Below are 9,391 nucleotides of genomic sequence, written 5' to 3'. Positions count from 1 at the left end.
GAGAGAGAGAGAGAGAGAAAGAAAGAAAGAAAGAAAGAAAGAAAGAAAGAAAGAAAGAAAGAAAGAAAGAAAGATCAATTAATATTTTTTATAAATATAAAATTTGCTAATTTATTAGTGTTACTTTTTTAACAACTATTTATTATAAGTTACTTTTCACAGAAAAACCTTTGTGACATAGAGTATACTTGTTCTTCTATCATACATACTGCTGATATAATATCCTAACCCCTGCCCTGGTTACTCTTAGTGCCTAAGATAATTTCAGAGATATCATTCTGATTAAACAACACAACTGTCCACTTAACACTAAACTGTCATAAGAATAAATACTCATCTAATGTCGTTTCTTTGGTACCTGCTGTGTCAGAAACACTGAAAACTGGAAACTTATCTGCAAAACTGCCTTTACTCTTCTTTCTCTTCTTCTAATGCTATTGTGAGAACAGGAAAGTTTTATTTTTTAGATTTAAAATAGAGCTTTATTTCCTCCTTTCAGTATGTGTTTACTTAAATGTGCTCTGGACAGGTTCCCCATATGAGGCTGAATGTAAAGCCAGGATGTTTCAGTAAGAATCAACAATCTGACAACAACATTGGTGACACTGTCATGTGATGCTGTGGGGTGGAGCAATTTTGAAGCTTTATGGTGTTAACATATTAGATTACAGAAAGATCTCCACTATTTTCACTGAGCTAAGACCAGTCATCATGTTCACTGTTATATTCATGTATCTGTGGCTTTCACTAGGTGAGTTAACATTGACTTTTTGTTATTGCAGAAATATTAACTATATTATATTAAATATTAGTCTGTGTGGTGATGCAGTGTGAAAATGCAGAGTGTGGGTCTGACTTAAGTATTTCCTGTTGATTATTTAAACATTATGTTCTCTTCTCTATGACAGGTGACTCCATGGCAGATTCAATAGAGACAGATTTCCCTCATAAAGCTGTAGATGAAGGTGATGATGTTACTCTGTCCTGCACATACAAATTCAGTGGTGTTTCAGGAAACAAGTACCTGCACTGGTACAGGCAATATCCAAAATCTAAACCTGAGTTCCTTCTTTATATTGATCAAAGTGGAACTTATAATTCTGATCCTCCCCCAAGAATGTCTGTTAACGTTGATGATAAACAAGTGGATCTGATCATCTCCTCTGCTGCTGTATCAGACTTTGCTCTATACTACTGTGCTCTGAGGGCCACAGTGACAGGAAATCCAGCTGAACTGTACAAAAACTTTCACACAGTTTTGCTACATGCCCTTTTGGGGAAGTCTCTCTTTCTTTCTTTCTTTCATTCTTTCTTTCTTTCTTTCTTTCTTAAGATTTATAAAGATTTTATATTATTATAATATTTGATTATTAGTAGACAGTTCGTTCATTCATTCATTCATTCATTCATTCATTCATTCATTCATTCATTCATTCATTCATTCTTCTTCTATTCTTCTATAACTATTCTATTTTGGCCAGGAAACCAGAAGTTACATTAGACAGAAAGTTAAACAGAAAGGTACTCAGAGGGTCCAATTGGGACCATTTCTGAACTTCAGTGAAGCAGCTGAGGCTCTGTACAAGTTCAGGAGTTGAATAAAGTAATGTTCTGAAAATTATTATTGTCATAATTTGTGAAAAAAAAAAAAAACAATCAAACAAAACCATGGCTTCTTTTTCCCAGCAGGCTTTTTTATGTGCAAATTGGGATATAGTTTTATGATTGAGTAAAAAATAAATAAATAACTAAGTTCAAACAGAAAAGACCTTGGTGTGTTAAAGTCTCTTTCCTTTCACCACAAGATGGTGGAGGCTGTTATCTTATTGTTGGACAAGTACTAGGATTCTGCTTACATCCCCCAGAGATGCTGACATTATGATTATGAATACTTTACACAATTATAAAGACTACAGCTATTCTTCAGCCTTACATAGATAATACTTTTATATATAAAAAAGTCTAGAACCAATCAGAATGTTTTAATAATCTCTGCTTGTACAATCAAGCTAATTAGTGTCATTTTCAACACATCATCAAGCCTTGAAAGGAGTTTGCTTGAATCCAGAAAGGAAACTGAACTTGTAGTAGGGCTATACATGCAATTTCTGTAAAAATGAAATGTACATGTTCACTTGCAATGGGATGTTTGTCATGAGATAATATAAATACTACACTCTTTATTTGTACACAGTTTCATGCTTAAATGAAAAATAATGATATAAAAATCCATCAATACATATGATATTGATAAAAAATGATAGATTAGAGAAAGAAAAGAGGCTGGTTTGTTCCTCACCACAGTAAAATACTCCTCAACTGTTTGTAATCCTATTTAATAAACAGGTCATTAGGTCTACACACACCTAAATTTCCATTTCCCATCCTGCATTGTACCAGACTCCACTTCCCACAATGCACACTCACTTCCACATTCATTAGTTCATTTATTTTATTGAAGTATTTTTCATGCTATCAGTTTGTGTTTGTTTACCATGTGCTCAGGAAAATTTATCCATGTGGTGCTGAATGTAAAGCCAGAAAGCTTCAGTAAGAATCAACAATCTGTCAGTAACATTAGTGACACTGTCATGTGATGCTGGGGGGTGGAGCTTCATGAATGTTTATAATGTTAATATATCAGACTGCAGAAATTTTATTTTCATTTATAAGCTCATCCATCATGTTCACTGTTATATTCATGTGTCTGTGGCTTTCACTCGGTGAGTTAACATTGATTTTTGTAGATTCAGAAATTGTTTTTAATTAGATTTAATTAGTCTTATTAGTTATGTAGTATATCTGCGTAATTTAACACTGCAATGTGTGTACTTTCATTCGTTTGTGTTAAAGCTTGACACAGGAAACCTGCTCTCCACATAGCAATATCTCTACAGATGGTATAACCACTACAGAACAATTCTGGGGTTTTTAGCAGTGACTATAACTGCCTTATTTATTAGTGCATCATTTGTTTTCTGCTCTTGTGCACAGTATTCACAGTAAAATAAAGTCAATTCAGTTTAAGTTGAACAATGGACATTGCTACAAACAAGGAGACCACTCGCGTGCGGTGCTGCGTGTGCCGCTGTCAAACCTTTATATCCTTTTATTTAGGAATAAATATTTTACAATGATAAAATAGCATGTCTGATGCAATGGTTTGTGAAGTAACAGTGTTTTTGTTCTGTGTTGTACTGGTTACTCAGTTCACTCTCACTGATATTGTTAAGTAATAATCTGTAAAAAGTTATACTACAACTGCATCACTTCCTGGGTGTGGCCTTCTAGAGACGTGTAAAGTTCAGCACATACAGCACTATTATACAGAATCCTCACAGAGCTGTGTTCAGAAATGGATCAACTATACAACTTACTGTACATAGTGAGATACATACCACTGATTCTCACTCTAGTTACAGGTAATTTTCAATCAGTTATTAATTATTACAGTGATATTTAATCAGTTAAATAATTGCATTAATTAATAAGCATGTTTGTATTAATCTAGTAATTTCTTGATTCCTTAAGTCAATATTGGAATTACAAAAAATACTTCACTGACATGTTTCTTTATATTTTTGTCACACCAGGTAGCTTTGCAGATAAAATTTGGCCAACAGATGCAAACATTGTCAGGAAAGAAGCAGAGACTGTTATTCTGAAATGTTCATATGAGGCAAGCAGTAATGGTATTTATCTTTACTGGTACAAACAATATCCTAACAGCGCACCACAGTATTTACTGTATAAAGGAGCAAGGTCAAATGAACGTTATGGGAGCACTCCTGATGATCGTCGACTAGATTCGAAAGCAAGCAGAGACTCTACTGAACTTACTATCAGAGGTCTAAAGCTCTCAGATTCTGCACTCTATCATTGTGCTCTTAGAGTAGCAGCACAGTGATACAGAGTCACTGAAAGGCTTTACAAAAACATCAACATGGTATATTAAGTTTCTAAAACCACAGAAGATGAAACAGACTCACTTTACCAACTTATCAGTTAACCACAGACACAAACAACATTTGTGAAAACATTTGCAGCTGGAGCTAATAGCCTGAAAAGAAAATGAGGGATTAACACAACTATACTTTAATTCATAAATCTACATCTACATTCATTTATTAAATCTTTCATATGTTCATGTGTTTATTCTGCATGTTCATTTGAACAGATGTGAGTTTGATCATACAGATAAAAAAAATAATAATAAAACATTAGTGACAATATTTGATTGCACATAAGGGTAATGTCTATAATCTTAAACATAATTATTTGATGGAGGGATGATGACTCTAGCCTTTTGAGCTTGTCCTCTGTTTTCTTATTTGTACTGTCATGTAAACGTTCCAACTTAAGGTGGACTGCTGACACTAAATTTCCCCTAAGTCTGAATGAGTGTGTGAATGTGTCTGTGCATTTTGTCCTGCATTAGACTGCTGTATCATCCAGGGTGTATTCCTGCATCATCCCTAGTGTTGCTGGGAGAAGCTCCAGATTCACCTGCCCAGGACAAAGCATGAATGAATGAATGAAGGTGTGTATATATAATGTATATAGACAGTTGTGGAAGTGTGACCAGGATAAAGTAGGTACTAAAAATAAACTCTGATTGAATGACCATTCATTAGGTTGCAGCTGCAGATTATGGATCTGGGGCTTGGTTTTACTGTAGTTTTAGCATACTAAGATTTGTTAATTGTCTAGTAGATGAGAAAGAGTTGCTGTGTGAGGTAAAGCAGAGTTGTCATGAATATGAATAAATATGATGTTTATTTCAAAAGATAAACACAAACTAACTAAACACTCAGGATAACAATGTTATTATGCCCACTTGGTTTTCTTCACTATTGCTGATATTGCTAAGTCCTTTAGTTTGCAAGTTAAAAACCAAAAGAACAAGTATTTTAATTAAGTTGCTTAATAATAAATTGTTGTAAAGGTTTCTGTTCCTCTGCAGCTCTTTTTCTCTATAGACAATATTCTGTTTGTGAGACCTGTATGATTGTAATTAACACCAGTGCAATCATAGCTAATCTTACTGAATAAAATCAGATGGAAAAATATTTGAAGTGAACTGGAACAGCGATTTAGTCCAGGAACTCTATGGAACTCTGTATGGGAAGGCTATACAAAGAAATGCAAAAAATACTAAATATATACATTATATTATATTAATTATAGATCAGAAGTTTATTTATTAATGTCATTAATAAATAAATTACCTTCAATTACCTTAAAAACCAAGTCTTTCTTATTTCTCCACAAGATGGTGTAGTGAGTTATCTTATTGTGGGTCAGGTGCTAGGACTCTGCTCACATCCTCCAAAGATGTAGACTCTGTTATAAATACTTCTTTGCAGAATAATATGAACTCTAATAAACATGCTTTATCACAACAAACAAATAAATGCCACAAGTCAAGACACTACTTATAAAATATAAAAAACTAAAATATTTACTATTTTATATTTGTATAAAATTGAATAAATACAATAATAGAATAATTTCTTTGTTTACTATGTAAACAGTTTCAGTAGAGTTTCCCAAACAAGGCAGAATGTTTCAGTAAAGATCAACAATCTGTCAGTAACACTGGAGACACTGTCATGTGATGCTGGGGGGTGGAGCTTCGTGAACATTTATCATGGTAATATTTCAGAGTACAAAAAGAGTTCAGAAGCTTTTAACTTTCATTCAGCTAAAATCATTCATCATGTTCACTGTTATATTCATGTGTCTGTGGCTTTCACTGGGTGAGTTAACATTGACCTTTTGTTAGTTTATATATTATGTGTTGTTTATTAATTGTGTGCTGTTAGAAATCATGATTTCTGTATGTAATTCTGGCTTGATTCTGGCATAAAGTTTTGAATTTTTCTTATTATTAAAATATGTGTTGATTTCGTGATTAATTAGTCCAAGGCAAAATACGAGTTTGACTTTTGCAGTTTAGGCTTTATTATGTAAAGTTTAAAAACATTATGTTCTCTTCTCTATGACAGGTGACTCCATGGCAGATTCAATAAAGCCACTTTTCCCTCATAAAGTTGTAGATGAAGGTGATGATGTTACTCTGTCCTGCAGCTACAAAGACTTCAGTGGTACTGTAGAGAAGCTGCAGTGGTACAGGCAATATCCAAAATCTAAACCTGAGTTCCTTCTTTATATTTATCAAAATGGAGATCTAAGTCCCAACACTCCCCCAAGAATGTCTGTTAAAGTTCATGATGATAAACAAGTGGATCTGATCATCTCCTCTGCTGCTGTATCAGACTCTGCTCTATACTACTGTGCTTTATGATTACACTTTACACTTTATCTGTTGTAAATACAAACTGCACATACCTCTCTATGCACACTCTGACATAGCCTTATTTATTGTTGTACATATTTACATATTTATCTGCAACTGTTCTGGTAGATGCTAAACAGCATTTTGTCACTATGTACCTGTACTTTGCAATGACAATAAAGTTTTATCTATCTATCTATCTATCTATCTATCTATCTATCTATCTATCTATCTATCTATCTATCTATCTATCTATCTATCTATCTATCTATCTATCTATCTATCTATCTATCTATCTATCTATCTATCTATCTATCTATCTATCTATCTATAGATGTTAAAGGATGCCAGCCTTCTAAGGAAGTCCAGGCGGCTCTGTCCTCTCCTGCACAGAGTGTCTGTGTTGGCAGTCCAGTCCATTTTATCATCCAGCTGTACTCCAAGGTATCTGTACGTCTTGACAAACTCCACACAGTCACCGTTGATGGTCACAGGCTCCAGTTGAGGCCTGGGCCTCCTGAAGTCCACCACCATCTCCATGGTCTATGTTGTGTTGAGGTGCAGATGGTTACAGTCACACCATGCAACGAAGTCCTGTATCAGTTTTCTGTCCTCCTCCTCCTCATAGCAAGGTTGGGGATTTTTCAGGGTGGATCTGGGGCTTGGTTCCACAAGGTTTAAAGCTGTAGTTTTTTTCATTCTAGGCTGTGCTAATGGTGTAGTAGATGAGTGAAATATTACATAGCAGTATGTAGTAAATATGAATAAATATGAGTGGGCAGAGCTACATTTGGAGACATCTGAGACAGAAAATCAAATATTATTATGGTTAATGTAACTGTGTGAAGTGAAATATTGGAGCTGAAATTAATGAATGGATTAAAGTGCAGACTTTCAGTTTACTCTCACTTTACTAAACACACTCTAAGTGAAAACCAATGCACTAGAGATGTTAGAAGATGGTGTAGTGAGTTATCTTATTGTGGGCCAAATACTAGAACCCTGCTCACATGCCCAAATATGTAGACTTCTGTGATTATACATAATTCTTTGAAAAATAATATAGACTCTATCTGTTGTTCAATCCTACATACATAGTGCTAGACCTATATGTAGAATTTGCAGTTATTACATACAATATCATTAAAAATGTTTGACTTATATTTGTAATATATTTGTCTCCAGCAAGGACAAGCACATTACAGCTGCATTGAATAAAATGGGCTCTGGACAGATTCTCTCATCATAGGATAAGAAACTTTACCCTTTCTATATAAACACAGTTTCATGTTTAAATGACCAATCAGCAGATATGAGATCAAGTCAACTAGTTTTACACAGCGGTTTTATTAAGCAATGAGTTAAATGACAATAAAGAATAATAGATAACAGAATGAAATGAGCCTGGTTTGTTCCTCACATAATAAAATACCACCTCATGAAAATGTAATCCTATTTAATAAACATGCTTTCAAATACCTTATTGTCCAGACACCACTTATAAAATATAAACAATAATAAAATCAAATATTTACTCATTTTAATTATTAGTATTATTTTTTCCTGCTGTCAGTTTTTGTTTTGTTTTTTGTTTACTATGTAAACAGTTTCAGCACAGTTTCCCAAACAAGGCTTAATGTAAAGCCAGGATGTTTCACTGTCATCAACACTGGAGACACTGTCATGTGATGCTGGGGGGTGGAGCTTCCTGAACATTTATCATGGTAATATATTAGAGTACAGAAAGAGCTTTTTCATTCAGCTAAAACCAGTCATCATGTTCACTGTTATATTCATGTGTCTGTGGCTTTCACTAGGTGAGTTAACACCTTTTGTTAGTTTAGATATTATGTATTGTTTATTAATTGTCTGGTGTTATAGAAAGCATGATTTCTGTGTGTAATTCTGGCTTGATTGTGTAAAACTTTATGTTCTCTTCTCTATGACAGGTGACTCCATGGCAGATTCAATAAAGCCACTTTCCACTCAGAATGTTGTAGATGATGGTGATGATGTTACTCTGTCCTGTGAATATGAAACAAGTGCTACAGGATTCTCTCTGCACTGGTACAGACAATATCCAAAATCTAAACCTGAGTTCCTTCTTTATATTCACCAATATGGAGCTCTAAGTGATAACCGTCCCCCAAGAATGAATGCTACACTTAAAGATAAGAAAGTGGATCTGATCATCTCCTCTGCTGCTGTATCAGACTCTGCTCTATATTACTGTGCTCTGGTGCCCACAGTGACAGGAAATCCAGCTGCACTGTACAAAAACATTGACACAGTTTTCTTTCTCTCTCAAAATGTATATTTTTAATTTAGTTTATATTACTGGTAAATGTTGTATTATTTAGAGACAGCTCCTTTCTTGATGGGATGCCAGTCTTTCACAGTGCATCATGCACACACATTCACACTCTCCTTCACTCTTAGGGGCAATTTCTAATTAAATTAGAAGTGCACTAAAGACAAGCTATGGCTCCAGATATATAACATTGAACTATATATAGCATCTAGGATAATTCACTCAGACCAGTGATGAAGTAATGAGGAAATCTCCAGAACTAAGGAATGAGTTTGAGGCTTTGCAGGATATAAGAATTAGACTTCTCATGCTTTGTTGCTTCTATTGGGATGGAGTATATCTGTGTAATTTAACACTGCAGTGTTTTGTCAATTCATTTTATATGTTGTGTGTACTTTAATCTGTTTGTGTTAAAGCATTACACAGGAAACCTGCACTTCACATAGAATTATCTCTTCAGATGGTATAACCACTACAGACCAATTCCTGGAATTTTTACACAAGTGACTAGAACTGCCTTTATATATTAGTCCATCAGTTTTTTTTTTGTCTTGTGCACAGTGTTCAGTTTGAGTTAGAGAGACTCTAGCAAAAGTTTGGAAAAAGAAGAAAGTGTGAAGCAAAGACAGAATTATCTCTTAAATCTTCTGAATGGTTTAAAATATCCTGCTGTGATTTATGATCAGGCGTTTAAGCGAATTCATCTAAAGGGAATTTTGTGTGTTTAATCCCCTGATTGGACAGAAAGTATATCATGTGAATTGATAGATTTCTGAAACAAC

Source organism: Hemibagrus wyckioides, unplaced genomic scaffold (assembly GCF_019097595.1).
Source record: "Hemibagrus wyckioides isolate EC202008001 unplaced genomic scaffold, SWU_Hwy_1.0 Contig31, whole genome shotgun sequence".
Classification (NCBI taxonomy): domain Eukaryota; kingdom Metazoa; phylum Chordata; class Actinopteri; order Siluriformes; family Bagridae; genus Hemibagrus; species Hemibagrus wyckioides.
This window is presented reverse-complemented; position numbering follows the sequence as displayed.